Genomic DNA, 16,215 nt, shown 5'->3' with positions numbered 1-16,215 from the left:
CTTGTTGTTGCTAAGCTATTTATTACTGCCTCAATTTCAGAACTCGTTATTGGTCTCTTTGGGGATTCAGTTTCTTCCTGGTTCAGTCTTGGGAGGATGTATGTGTCCAGGAATTTATCCATTTCCTCTAAATGTTCTAGTTTGTGTGCATAGATGTGTTCATAATATTCTCTGATGGCTATTTGTATATCTGTGGCATCAGTGGTAATATCCCATTTATCAATTTGAATTATGTTTATTTTTATTTCCATTTTTTAATTATTATTATTTTAATAGTTTTTGGGGAACAAGTGGTGTTTGGCTACATGTACAAGCTATTTAGTGGTGATAACTGAGATTTTGGTGCACCCATCACCTGAGCAAGTGTACACTGTACCCACTGTGTAGTCTTTTATCTCTCATCACTCCACCCATCTCCCTGACTCCCCAGAGTTCATTGTATCATCCTTATGCTTTTGTGTCCTCACAGCTTAGCTCTGGCTTATAAGTGAAAACATATGATGTTTGGTTTTCTATTCTTGAGTTACTTCACATAGAATAATGGTCTCCAACTCCACCTAGGTAGCTGAGAATGCCATTATTTTGTTCCTTTTTATGGCTGAGTAGTATTACATGATATATGTATATATACACACACATATATACCACATATATACACACATCTGTATACCGTGTGTGTGTGTGTATGTATGTGTATATATATGCCACACACAGTGTATATATGCCACATTTTCTTTATTCACTCGTTGGTTGATGGTCACTTAGACTGGTTCCATATTTTTGCAATTGTGAATTGTGCTGGTAAAAACATGCATGTGCAGGTATCTTTTTCATGTACTGACTTCTTTTCCTCCGAGTAGATACCCAGCAGTGGGATTGCTGGATCAAATTGTAGTTCACTTTTAGTTCTTTAAGGAGTCTCCATACTGTTTTCCATAGTGGTTGTACTAGTTTACATTTCCACTAACAGTGTAAAAGTGTTCCCTTTACACCACATCCACACCAACATTTATTATATTTTTTATTTTTTTTATTTTTTAGTTACGGCCATTCTTGTAGGAGTAAGGTGGTATCACATTGTGGTTTTGATTTGTATTTCTCTGATAATTAGTGATTTGGGGCACTTTTTAATATATTCATTGGCCATTTGTATATCTTCTTTTGAGAATTGTCTATCCATGTCCTTAGCTCACTTGTGATGGAATTATTTGAATTTTTTCTTGATGATTTGTTTGAGTTCCTTGTAGGTTCTGGATATTAGTCTTTTGTTGGATGCCCAGTTTGTGAAAATTTTCTCCCACTCTGTGGCTTGTCTGTTTGCTGATTATTTCTCTTGCTGTGCAGAAGCTTTTTAGTTTAGTTAAGTCTCAGCTATATATCTTTTTTTGTGTGTTGTTGCATATATCTTTGTGTTATTGGTCAGTATTTCTTTGCCTAAGCCAATGTCCAGAAGAGTTTTTTTGGTATTATCTTCTAGAAATTTTGTGGTTTGGGATCTTAGATTTAAGTCTTTGATCCATCTTGAGTTGATTTTTTAATAAGGTGAGAGTAAGGATCTAGTTTCATTTTTCTACATGTGGCTTGCCAATTATCCCAGCACCATTTATTACATAGGGTATCCTTTCCCCACTTATTGTTTTTGTATGTCTTGTTGAAGATCAGTTGGCTATAAATATTTGGCTTTATTTTTTGGTTTTCTATTCTGTTCCATTGATCTACTTGCCTACTATTATACCAATACCATGCTGCTTTGGTAACTATAGGCTGGTAGTATAGTTTGAACTCAGGTAATGTGATGCCTCTAGATTTGTTTTTGTTTTTTTTTTTTTTTTTTTTTTTTTTTTTTGCTTTGTCTTGCTTTGGCTATGAGGGCTCTTTTTTGGTTTCATAAGAATTTCAGAATTATTTTTTTTCAACAGGGGATAGCACCATATCAAAGGATCACCCACCCCATGGGACAAAATAATCTGTAAAGCAGCCATTGAGTTTCAGATAATTCCACTGAAACAGTCTACCCAAACAAGAAGGAACCAGAAAAGTAATTCTGGTAATATGAAGAAACAAGGTCCTATAACACTGCCCAAAGATTACACTAGGTCTTCAGCAATGGATCCAAACCAACAAGAAATCTCTAAAATGCCGATAAAGAATTCAGAAGGTTGATTATTAAGCTATTCAATTAGGTACCAGAGAAAGGTGAAAATCAACTTTAAAAAAATAGAAAAAAAAATAACAGCATGTGGCTGAAAAAGTCTCCAGAGAAATAGAGATCATAAATTTTTAAAAAATCACAGCTTCTGGAAATGAAAGACACACTTAGAGAAATACAAAATTCAGTGGAAAGTTCCAACAATAGGCTAGAACAAGTAGAAGAAAGAACTTCAGAGTTTGAAGACAAGGCTTTCAAATTAACCTAATCCTACCAAGACAAAAAAGAATTTTAAAAAATGAACAAAGCCTCCAAGAAATTGAGGATTACATTAAATGACTAGACATAAGAATAATTAGTTTTCCTGAGGGAGAAGAGAAATCTAAATGTCTGGAAAACTTATTTGAGGGAATAATCAAGGAAAACTTCCCTGGTCTTGTTAGAGATCTAGACATCCAAACACAAGAAGCTCAAAGAACACCCAGGAAATTTATTACAAAAAGATCAGGCCAGGCTCAGTGGCTCATGCCGGCAATCCCAGCACTTTGGGAGGCCGAGGCAGGCAGATCACCTGAGGTCGGGAGTTCAAGACCAGCCTGACCAACATGGAGAAACCCCATCTCTATTAAAAATACAAAATTAGCCAGGCGTGGTGGCGCACACCTGTAATCCCAGCTACTCGGGAGGCTGAGGCAGGAGAATCGCTTGAACCCGGGAGGCGGAGGTTGCAGTGAGCCGAGATCCAGCCTGGGCAACAAGAGTGAAACTCCATCTAAAAAAAAAAAAAAAAAATCATCACCTGGGCACATAGTCATTAGGTTATCTGAAGTCAAGACTAAGGAAAGAATCTTAAGATCTCTGAGGCAAAAGCATCAGGTAACCAAAAAGAAAAACCTATCAGATTAACAGCAGATTTCTCAGCAGAAACCCCACAAGCTAGAAGAGATTGGGGTCCTATCTTAAACCTCTTTAAATAAAATAATTATCAACCAAGAATTTTATATCCAGCAAAAAACAAATGCTGAGAGAATTCACCACTACCAAGCCGGCACTACAAGAGTTATTAAAAGCAGTTCTAAATCTTGGAACCAAACCTCAAAATACACCAAAATACAACCTCCTTAAAGCATAAATCTCACAAGGCCTATACAATAATAACACAATAATAAAACAAGGTATTCAGGCAAAAACTAGCACAACGAATAGAACAGTACCTCACATCTCAATACTAATGTTGAACGTAAATGGCCTAAATGTTGTACATAAAAGATACAGAATGGCAGAATGGATAAAAATCCACCAACCAAGTATTTGCTGAGACTCACTTAACACATAAGGACTCACATAATTTGAAAGTAAGGGAATGGAAAAAAATATTCCATACACATGTACACCAAAAGCAAGCAGGATTCTCATATCAGACAAAACAGACTTTAAAACAGCAACAGTTTAAAAAGACAAAGAGGGACATTATATAATGATAAAAGGACTAGTCCAACAGGAAAATATCACAATCCTAAATATATATTCACCTAACACTGGAGCTCCCAGATTTATAAAACGATTACTACCAGACTTAAGAAATGAGACAGACCGCAACACAATAATAGTGGGAGACTTCAATACTCCACTGACAGCATTAGACAGGTCATTAAGACAGAAAGTCAACAAAGAAACAATGGACTTAAACTATACTCCAGAACAAATGGACTTAATATATATTTACAGAACATTCTACCCAACAACTACAGAATATGCATTCTTTTCATCAGCACATGGAACATTCTCCTAGACCATATTGTAGGCCACAAAACAAGTCTCAATAAATTTAATACAATCTAAAATATGTAAAGTACTCTCTTGGACCAGAGTGGAACAAAATTGGAAATTAACTCCAAAAGAAACCCCAAAACTATACAAATGCATGTAAATTTAATAATCTGCTTCTGAATGAATTTTGGGCCAGCAATGAAATAAAGATGGAAATTAAAAATTAATTGACCTTCACGATAATAATGACACAACCTATCAAAACCTCTGGGATACAGCAAAAGTAGTGCTGAGAGAAAAATTCATAGCCTTAAATGTCTACATCAAAAAGTCTGAAAGAGCACAAATAGAAAATTTGAGCTCACATGCAAAGGAATTAGGGAAACAAGAATAAACTATACCCAAACCCAGCAGAAGAAGAGATTAAACCAGGAAGAAACAGAAAGACTGAAAAGAACCATAACAAGGAGTAAGACTGAAACAGTAATTAAGAAATTGCCAACAACAACAACAAAAGAAACTCCACGACCAGATGGATTCACAGCTGAATTCCATCAGACATTAAAAGAAGAATTGGTACCAATCCTACTGAAACTGTTCCAAAAGACAGAGAAAGAGGGAATCCTCCGTAAATCATTCTATGAAGTCAGTATCACCCAAATACCAAAACCAGGAAAGGACATAACAACAAAAAAAAGAAAACTACAGACCAATATCTCTGATGAATATAGATGCAAAAATCCTCAACAAAATACAAGCTAACTGAATCCAACAGCATATCAAAATGATAATACACCATGGTCAAGTAGGTTTCATACCAGGGATGCAGGAATGGTTTAACATATGCAAGTCAGCAAATGTGATACCCCACATAAACAGAATTAAAACCAAAAATCATATGATCATCTCAATGGAAGCAGAAAAAGTATTTGAAAAAATCCTGGATCCCTTCATGAGGAAAACCTTCAGCAAAATTGGCATAGAAGGGACAGACCTCAAGATAATAAAAGCCATTTATGACAAACCCACAGCCAATATCATACTAAATGGGGGAAAAATTGAAAGCATTCCCAATAAGAACTGAAACAAGACAAGTATAACCACTTTCACCACTTCTATTCAACATAGTACTTGAAAATCCTAGCCAGAGAAATCAAACAAGAGAAAGAAATAAAGGATACCCAAATCAGAAAAGAAGAATTCAACCTGTTCACCAGTGATATGATAGTATACCTACAAAACTCTAAGGACTCATCCAAAAAGCTCCTAGATCTGATAAATGAATTCAGTAAAATTTCAGGATACAAAATCACTGTACACAAATCAGTAGCACTGATTGATCTTTTGAATGGTTTTCATGTCTCAGTCTCCTTCTGGTTTCAGTTATTTCTTGTTTTCTGCTAGCTTTGGGGTTGGTCTGCTCCTGGTTCTCTTTTTAGTTGTGATGTTAGGTTTTTAACATGAGACCTTTCTAACTTTTTATTGTTGGCATTTAGTCCTATAATTTCTTTCTTAACACTGCCTTAGATGTATGTCAGAGATTCTGGTATGTTGTATCTTTGTTCTCATTAGTTTCAAATAACTTTCTGATTTTTGCCTTAATTTCGTTACTGACCCAAAACCCATTCAGGAGGAGATTATTCAACTTCCACATAACTATATGGGTTCAAGATTTTTCTTAGTCTCGATTTCTAATTTTATCATGCTCTGGTCTGAGAGAGTGGCTGGTATGATATCAGTTCTTTTACATTTGCTGAGGATTGTTTTATGCCCAATGGTGTGGTCAATTTTACAGAATGTGACATGTGGCGATTAGAAAAATATATATTCTGTTAGTTTTTTATGGAGAGTTCTGTAGATGTCTATGAGGTCTATTTGGTCCAGTGCTGAATTCAGGTCCTGAATATCCAATTTTCTGCCTCAATTATCTGTCTAATTCTGTCAGTAGGTATTGTAGTCTCCCATTATTATTATGTGGGAGTTTAAGTCTCTTTGTAGATCTCTAAGAACTTGCTTTATGAATCTGGATGCTCCTGTGTTGGCTGCATATATATTTAGGATAGTTAGTCTTCTTCTTGAATTCAACCTTTACTGTTATGTGGTGCCCTTCTTTGTCTGTTTTGATCTCTGTTGGTTTAAAATCTGTTTTGTCTGACATTAAGATTGCAGCCCCTGCTTTTTCCTGTTTTTTATTTGCCTGGTAGATTTTTTCCATCGCTTTATTTGAGCCTGTGTGCGTCATTGTATGTGAGATGGGTCTCTGGAGGATGGCATACCATTGGGTCTTGCTTCTTTATTGAGCTTGCCACTCTGTGCCTTTTAAATCGGGGCATTTAGCCCATTTGCATTGAAGGTTAGTATTGATATGTGTGGATTTGATCCTGTCATCATGATGTGTTAGATGTTATTATGCAGATTTGTTCATGTGGTTCCTTTATAGTGTCACTGGTCTGTGTATTTCAGTGTGTTTTTGTAGTGGCTGGTAATGGTCTTTCCTTTCCATACTTACTGCTTCCCTCAGGAGCTCTTCTAAGGAAGGTCTGGTGGTAAGAAATTTCCTCAGTATTTGCTTATCTGAAAGGAATCTTATTTTTCCTTTTCTTATTAAGCTTAGTTTGGTCATATATGAGATTTTTGATTGTTATTACTTTTCTTTAAGAATGTTGAATATTGGCCCCCAATCTCTTCTGGCTTGTAGGGTTTCTGCTGAGAGTTCCACTGTTAGTCTGATGTACGTGGCCTGACCTTTCTCTCAAGCTGCCTTAAGATTTTTTTCTTTCATTTCAACCTTGGAAAAACTGATGATGTGTGTCTTGGGTAGATCTTGTGAAGTACCTTACTGAGGTTCTCTGCATTTCCTGAATTTCAATATTAGCCTCTCTTGCTAGGTTGAGGAAGTTCTCGTGGATGATATCCTGAAATAAGTTTTCCAAGTTGCTTCCATTCTTGCCATCTTTCAGGGACACTAATGAGTCATAGATTTGGTCACTTTACATAATCTCATATTTCTTGGAGGTTTTATTTGTTCCTTTTCATTCTTTTTTCTCTATTCTTGTCGGACTGTCTTATTTCAGAAAGCCGGTCTTCAAGCTCTGGAATTCTTTCTTCAGCTTGGTCAATTCTGGTATTCTACTTGGGATTGCATTATGACATTATTTTAGTGTGTTTTTCAGCTCTATCAGGTCAGTTTCATTCATTTCTATACTGGCTATTTTTTCTGTCAGCTCCTGTATCGTTTTACTGTGATCCTTAGTTTCCTTGGATTGGGTTTCAATTTACTGCTGCACCTCGATGATCTTTGTTCCTATCCATATTCTGAATTCTATTTCTGTAATTTCAGCCATCTCATCCCAGGTCAGAACTCTTGCTAGAGAGCTAGTGTGGTTGTTTGGAGGAAAGAAGGCACTTTGGCCCTTGCACTGATTATTATACCCTCTTTTTTGAAAAATACTATAGATTATAACAAACCCTACATACTATAATTTGTTTCAATATTTAATTTTTTTGACTTCAACCAGAAAGTATCTTGCCACTCTCCTTGATTCATCAACCCTTTAATTTAATATTTTTTATGAGTTTCAGTGTTTAACTGGCCTTGATGTTACTAACACAGAGCCATATCAGAAACATATGTAGAATTACTTCCTTAAATATAGCGATCATAATTGGGCATATTCTAGGACTTAGTATGCCATAACAAAAAAGATGATTTTGTAGTGTTTTATGTATGATTTGTTCGATTTAAAACAATAAAAGCATTACTGCCCTTTCTGATACTTGTAGCCTAATATGACATGCATACCCCTTTTACTCTTTATTCAGAGCTGCTCCTAAAGCACAATGAAATGAATTGAAGAGATTCCCACAAGTCTGTGTTAGAGAATCTGTGCTACTAAGAACATTAGATGAGAAGAGATTTTATATATATATAGTGTGTGTGTGTATAGTGTGTGTGTATATATATATATCTCTCTCTCCACATGGTTCAAATCCTTGTACTGTTATCCATATCTTTCTGGCCCTCTTTTAGGGACTTCTTTGGCTCTTTAATATGTTTTAACTTTCCCCAAGGCTGCCTTAGATATGTGTTTTAAATTGATGTTACCTGGAAACAATTGGTGGGGAGGAATAGTAGATAGCACTCCTAGTGTAAATGCCTCAGGCCTGGCCTGTACTCTACTGATCATCAACCTGTACTCTATCTGTCATCAACCGTCCCATATTTGTGCAATTTGATCTTCTGATTACATATAATTTTGTTGTCTCTGACTACTTCTTTGATCTCAAAAGGTTCTTTTTGTTTCTGTGAGGCATTTCTGTTTATGGTGCCTTCTGTAAACTTAGTTTATCTGGCAAATGAGTTCCAGTGTTTACCTGGACTTGATCAGGTTGAGGAGGCCTCATATCAGTATCAAAATCATATGTAGAATTCTGCTAAGGTTGCAGTCCTGATGAACGCCTCTGTTCTCTGGCACATTTGAAAACAACAACAACAACATAGGATAGAGCATTTGCTTAACTGGTTATAAATCTTTTTCTTTGATGAACCGTTTTGTGACAATACAGAATGCATGCTCCCATTTTCAGACTATACCCAAGAGAAAGCAATAAGAATGGCGACCTTTTTTAATGTTTTCCATGTTCACAGTGGTTTACTTAAGATTGTCTGATTCATCCAACATTTTATTATAAAAATGCTCAAACATACAGCAAAGCTGAAAAAATTTTACAGTTAATGCCCACGTATATACCAACTTAATTATACCATTACAATTTTAATATACTTGCTTTAACATATATCTGTCCATCTGTTCATTCCTGTATCCATTAGTACACCTTATTTTTTGAAACACTCGAAAGTAAATTGCAGACATCAGTGTATTTCACAAAAATATTACATTATTTTATTTAAATATTTACAAAAAACTTGCAAGGTAGGTAATTTTAACTTCATTTTGTAGATAAGAAACCCAGCTCTAAGAAATTTTAAGAAAGTTCCCCTAGGCCACATAGTCAGTGATTTATGGGGCAGGGAATTGAGTCTCATTCTGTCTGGCACCATGGCCCCTATTTTTTTCACTACACTAAAGAATCTCCCAGAGTATATTTAAAGTTACTTTGTCAATTCACAAATCAGGAAATGGCAGAGGGGGAATAAAAAGGAGCTCAAACTAAACTGCATTTTAATTGGAAGAAAATAAAACAGCTTAATTATTTACCCAAAAAGGATGTAAATAACCCCAAGTGCTTGTGATTTATAATAAATCTTTCTGTTTTGCCTTTGCTTCTCAATACAATTTTTCATTAATTATTTCATTTGAATCTCACAAGTATAGGGAAGTAGAATATATATTACCCTTCTCCCTACTTCTAAAGGAGGAAGTAGGGGCTAAGTGATCACCTCAAAGTTATACCCAATTAGAGGAAGAAAAAGATTGGAATACAAATCCAGTGTTCTAGAAAACCTTAGAGTAGGAAAGCTATGGAGAATAGTTCAAAAATGATATATTTACAGGTGTGATTTCTAATCATAATTATTCTTTAACATTTCAGGGGGTTTCCAACCTCTGTCAAATGGTGATATGAAATTCTCCACAGTAATTTAAATTTTAAAAATTAATGTTTAGCATTGATTGTATGCCTATATATACATTTATACCACATGATGCTTTAAAGGATATGGAATTATGGTGCAAAGTTTAGAATTTTGAAATTACAAAAAGGTTGGAGAGTTTATCTCACTCTTCTCAGAGACTAATATCTGAGGCTGTTCAAATTGCTGATTTTGTTACTATTTATAAGCCCATTGTTAGGAGTATGCAGCTCACAGTATCAGCCACTTCCAATTTAATGTAATATTTCAAACTACCTTTATACTGCATAGAGGGTAACATTATCTTTTCACTGGGGAATTATAATTTAATGTAGATGTTAATTCGAATTTACTGATATAAAATTTATGAGATTTTACTGTACTGTTATTTACCCCTCATACCTCTCATTCAGAGACAGTGCAAAGTATAAAGGATACAGTTTGCTTTTAAACAAATAAATGAAGGGAATATAGCATGACTTTACAGCTTTCTAAGCACTATTTTATCTCATTAGATTCCATTAGCATAGCCTGGAATTAAGAGTTTAGGTCTAGTGGCCAGACTGCCTGGGTTCAGAGTTAGGCCTGTAACCTTGGCTAAGTTATTTGATCTCTTTGTGCCTCAGTAATCTCATCAGGACTTTATAGGGTGGTGAGTATTAAATGAGTTGATAGGTGTGAAACATTTATAATTCAGCCTGACATACTTAATAAACTCTCAATAAACAATTGCTGCTATAAGTATCATTTCACCATCTCTGTGAGGTGGGTAGATCTGATTATAACAATTTCTATATTATAGATTAGGAACATGAAGCCCAATGAGGTGAAGAAATTTACCCAAGGCAGACTCAGATTAGAGCAAGTCTATTGAATTCCTCTTTCCATTTATCTGGCATTGTTGCTGGGATTAGGGAGTGAGTGGGAGGTAATTGTACACCGCCCCGCCCCTGACCAACACACACTATTAAGACAGTATATGGGGGTGCACACAAATACTGACCCTTGATAGGAAGGAAAACACTGAAGTAGGACAGTTATTTTTTTAATTACACTTGGCTTCTGTCTGGAGAAGTGACTTTCCAATTTTTGCTTTATCCAAATCCTGAACAAAATATGTCTGGTGTGGCAGTGTTAATCCGACTTTTGTTAGAATTTGATTACAATGATGATGAATGTGAAAGAGAACATACCACCTGTATGTAATATGCATGACAAATTATATTCATGATTTCTGGATTCATTTGCTGATCTCACAAGAGATTTGCCATCATTCTCAAGGTATTTAGAAATTTCTTACTAGTGGTCAGCTATATTCTTCTTTGACTTCTTTTTACAGTAGCAAATAGTCTGGATTGTTACACTAACTATTAAAGCCAATCGTATTCCAGGCAATGCTGCGACTAAAATCAGATCCAGAGTACTCCAGAGTTGGTCACATTTGGTACCCATGTACCAATAATTTTTCCACTGACTTCTGAAATTTGGACATCTACACAGAGAGAAATAGAAAAAGCTCACATATCAGGAAAAAACAAACGGTCTCCCTTGAATGAGTCAAACATTTCATTGTTACTCATCCATGACACTTCTCCTTAAGGACTTCAAGAGTTTTATGTTGTCCCATTTTCCACTTGAGCAAACACTCTAAAGCCTACAGGTTTGAACACACTGAGTCAGCATGCAGAAGGCTGTCAAGATTTCCCAATCATTAGGTAATGAAGATGTGGCACGTATAATGAGAAAAAAAATAAAGCTCATCCACAATGGCTGTCTCAAGACTATTTTTTAAATTATCGGCATTTTGCCTGTATTTGCTTTGGCTACACTAGTTCTATCACTGCTCTGAAGAAGTCAAAGCCGCCTAGGCTCCCAGTTCCATACTTGCAATCTGAGTGTTTACCCCCACCTACTCCTACAGCAATGAATGTAGGTTAACAGACTAACTTGGCCACTCTGTAGCAAAGGCAAGAAGAAACATGAGAAGATGAGAAAAGACTGCCAGCAAAATCTACCTGCCCCCATCTTTGCCATGATTCCAGATTTTCCTCCTCTATTTTATAGAAAAAAATGACTCATATATGAACTTCTAGTGTTTTTATAAAACCTTGAGACCCTGCCAAATAATGTGAATGTGGTTCTCTGAGGCATATACTGAAAACTGAGATGGCATACATCACATAGAAATGTCGATGCATTTATGGAGAGGGAGAATATGACTTTCCCCAATTCGCCAATAGGAGTGACTACTGGCAAGGATTGTTCATATAGTATCTTTAGAGAGTGCTTCATTGCCTTCTGCAGAATTGTTATCAGGTTACCCCATCAAACAGTAAGTGTCAGATCCTAAGTAAGATACTCCTAGTATGTGCTATTCCAATACACAGTAGTCCCCACTTATTCACAGGTTATACATTCCAGGACTCCTAGTGGATACTTGAAATTGCAGATAGTACTGAACCCTATATGCACTATGATTTTTCCTATACATACATACATATGATAAAGTCTATTTTTCTATTTTTAATTTTTGTGGGCACATAGTAGCTGTATGTATTTATAGGGTACATGAGCTATTCTGATACAGGCATGCAATGCATACTCATCATATCAGGGTAAATGGGGTGTCCATCACCTCAAGCATTTATCCTTTCTTTGTGTTACCAATAACCTAATTATACTCTTAATTATTTTTAACTGGACAATAAATTATCATTGGCTGTAGTCATCCTGTTAATTTATAAATTGGACATAGTAAGAGATTAACAGGAATAACAAGTGGCAAAATAGAGTAATTATAAGAATATGCTGTAATAAAAGTTATGTGAATGTGGTCTCTTACAAAATATCTTACCGTATGTAGTATTCTCAGATCATGGTACCACAGGTAACTGAAACAACAGAAAGTGAAACTGCAAATAAGGGGGACTACTATATTAAGGCATCCTGTCATAGCTGACATGAAAAGATTGGTTAGGTGATTATTATAATCTTTCATAGCTATGATTGTCTAGGATTCTCTGAGAAAATGCATCTACCAGCTTCAAATAGGTGGTACTCTACTTAAAAGGATGTGGCTTTTAATATGTAACACACTGTCATTTATTGGAGGTCAAAGTATATTTTTCAAATATATCTTATTCATACTCATAGATTTCTTCCTGGAAAAGGACTTTCACAGGAGTATATTTCTCGTTTAGCCTAGGAATGAATCACAAAAAAATGGCCTATTATACAATAATATTTCACTCATTCAACAAGATTTATTGGGTACCTAGTATGTGCCAAGTACTATTCCAGGCATTTAATATGTAATCATGGATAAAACAAAGATCTACACTTTTAAATAGCTTACAATATACAAGAGAAAAGCAGACATAAAAATAACCATAATTAGTAAATTTGACAAGATGCACAGTACCCAAAGATAGGGTCAACATAAATACTGGGTTGCTAGGACATTTCCAGTTTATGCCTGTTGTCCCAGAATAATTATTAATAATGTTCTCTCCACTCCCAATGTGCAGTAATTTAGACGGATAGATTAAATAGTCACCCTACTAGTAGGCCACTAGGGGTAGCAGGCACCTCAGCCACATCTCTCTCTCTCTCTCTCTCTTTTTTTTTTTTTTTTTTTTTTTTTGAGACAAGGCCTAGCTCCGTCAACCAGGCTGGACTGCAATGGTGCAATCACGGCTCATGCAGCATCTACCTCCCAGTCTCAAGTGATCCTCCCACCTCAGCCCCCCAAATACCTGGGATTATAGTTGTGCTCCACCACACTTGGCTCTTTTATTATTATTATTATTATTTCATATTTTGAAGACACTGGGTCTCACTGTGTTGCCCAGGCTGGTCTTGAACTTCTGAGCTCAAGAGACCTTCCCATCTCAGCCTCCCAAGTAGCTGGGATTACAGGCACATGCCACTGCACCCAGATAGTGCCAACTCTTAATGATGTTTTGACAATTCCAAGAAAACCGTGGAGAGTCATTTTGCCCGGGATATGGCTGCAGTATCTCCTCCACAATTTGAACTGAGAAAAAGCTTTCTAAAGTCTGAAACTCAGTAGGAACGTTTCTTATGAGTCAAATCACAGGACCTATAAACATGCACAGAAACTGCAATTCCAAGTAAAGGAAAACTATTTTAACCTTCCTCCAGCCTAAACACAAAGAAGAGATTCCATGGAGTCAGAGTTCAGATTGTCTGAATCCCAGGTCTCTGAGCATCTAAGTATGTTTGGGGATGGAGGTGATAGGCAAGAAGGGGAAATTTCTTTGATGAGATTAGGTACATAGAATCCAAAAGGAAGCTGTTTGCCCTTTGTAGAGCGTATTTTTTCCTTATGTAAAATATGACACACTGATTCTACTACATAAACATATTGCTAAAAGGAGTGAAAGGGCACGCAGTTGTTAGGTAAAAACATAGTAGAGTACTTTAAAAGTTTCACTTACACCTTTAAATATGGAAACAAGTTCAGTGGGCCAGAATGCTCCACTGAACATCCAACTACCCAACATTCCAAAAGTGCCCACCAGAATTAGTATGTCAAATGGTGCTGTTTAGAGATATTTAAGTCACATCTGTTTTCAATAGCCAATATTTAGAAAAAAAGCTGTACTTCTTGGCTTGGCAAAGATTTTATGCTGTTTCATAGACAGGTATGATTATACCACTTATTTCTTTGGCCATATCTTTCCTTTTACATAGATCACATGGTTTTTATTATACCAAATAAGTACACATTTGTATTGAACACATTGCAGATTGAAATATAGTACAACCTTTAGATATTCTAAGAAACATAGTGTTAAATATAAGTAGCCTAAAACAGTTACTAATATTGACACAAGTAAAAATTTTAGTTACTGGTCCACAGAATTTTTCATAGTTATCTCAGAGATCGGAGACAAGCATGTTATCTTTAAGAGAAAATAATTATTTATCTCTTCTAAAAATAATCACCTTTAAAAAAACATAATTTCAGGTTTGTGAATTTTAAACAACAGAACCTTTGCTTGTAATACTGTCTAGTTCCTTAGCCTTAGACACTACAAAGCATTGATTCCCTCTCTAATTAAAGCATACTTAATTATTTATATCTTTAACCTATAGAAATAAGGCAATTAAAATTTTTCTTACTTTGTTCACAATGTACAGTGAGAAAACACCAAGAGATGAACAGACTTCAAATCAGTATAAACATGTGATCCACCATCATGAGCGTAAGACAGAAGAAGGCAGTCCTGACAACTACATTTAAAGACTGCTGCAATTATGAGAGGCAATCAGCAGATAGAGATTGTGAATGGCTTATATAGGAGATAAGGGCCCATGGATTTTGAACTTGTTCCTTACAGTATGTATAAATTACTAGTTAACTTTTTGGTTGTACACTTGTCACTTCCCCATATCTATACTTCCTGTATATGGAACATGCATGAATTGTGCATAAGATGTATACTGCTTGAGTTTAGTCATAGCCATTTATTATTTTCAAGAACTATTTGTTCATCTTTGTACTAAGATTCATGTTTTATTATTTGCCAAAGTTAAATCTTTGCTTGAAACATATTGCAACTAATGCATTTTCCAACCCTGCTCATAACCAGAGATCTGTGACCTTACAGCCACCAGGAATGCTGAACAATCATCTGAGGACATAAGTGCTATAAAAGTATTAGCTATTATCATAGATTCTAGGCTCCCCTCCCTTTAAAAACTTTATCCCAAATGTTGAGGGACTCTGGTAGGATTAAGACTCCATCCTGGCCTCCAAACTGTGATTTATCGAAGTGAAAGGCTCGTTATGATGGTGGTTGGCAAACGGCTAGAAAATTCTGCATGGAACAGTAGAAACAGATTCACATGAATCAGGCAAGCCAAAGATCATTTGAACATTTGTACTGAAAGGAATAATAGTAAAAAAGTAACACTAATATTGTTAATGATAATAATAACTTGTACATTGGCTCCCATCTCATTTCTTCTTGCCTACTTAAGGACTTTGCTTCAGAAACTCTTCATTTCTCTCCTGCATTAGAATTTTTGTCTTTCCATTGGATCATTCCCATCAACAAATATGCTCTGATTTCCTTAATCTCCAAAACAAACAAAAAATATTTGCCCCATATCTTCCTTCAGCTATTTTTCTTTTCTCTACTCCCAATCACAGCAAAACTCCTCAAAGGAAATGCTGTTTCCAATATTTCTTCCGTATTCTATCTTGAACACACTTCAGCCAAACTTTTTCCTTACCAATGTGCTCCTGTTATGCAGAGAAATAAAAGTCCAGATTAACTTAGCTGGAGCAGAAACCACTGGAGTCAATAACTGGTAGGAACACCTAAATGGTGATTGACAAATTGCTATAAGCTGAGAATGAACCTGCTTGGGAGTTTAAAAAAAAGAAAAAATTCCGAGTCACATTCTTAGGGGCACTCTCACACTTTCAATACCTTACTACCAAATCAACAGGGCTGCAGTATAATAATAGTGGATCGCAGCTGTGAGAGGGGCAAGACTCAGGCTCTATTTAAGGAGGCTCCAGGAAAACTCCCAACAAGGGAACAAAACCAAGGTCACTAGGGAAAATTATAGCTGTTGGCACCACAACTACAGTAAACACTAAGCACCTAACTCCTAGCCAGATAAACATAAAACCTCACACTCCTTTTATCTGATACATCATGTAAAA

General features: G+C 35.8%; 1 long non-coding RNA gene across 1 annotated transcript in view; it reads left to right on the top strand.

Moving 5' to 3' along the window:
* The window catches only part of LOC107128528 (uncharacterized), a 103,854-nt gene extending 88,659 nt beyond the window's left edge, over nt 1-15,195 (top strand). Inside the window, exon 4 of the long non-coding RNA XR_012429799.1 lies at nt 14,679-15,195. This is a non-coding gene — a long non-coding RNA (uncharacterized lncRNA). The remainder of the gene's footprint in view (nt 1-14,678) is intronic.
* The last annotated feature ends 1,020 nt before the right edge of the window (nt 15,196-16,215 follow it).

The sequence above is a fragment of the Macaca fascicularis genome, chromosome X (genome assembly GCF_037993035.2).
Source record: "Macaca fascicularis isolate 582-1 chromosome X, T2T-MFA8v1.1".
NCBI lineage: Eukaryota > Metazoa > Chordata > Mammalia > Primates > Cercopithecidae > Macaca > Macaca fascicularis.
Note: the sequence above shows the minus strand (reverse complement) of the source record. Positions and strands in the feature narration are given on the sequence as shown.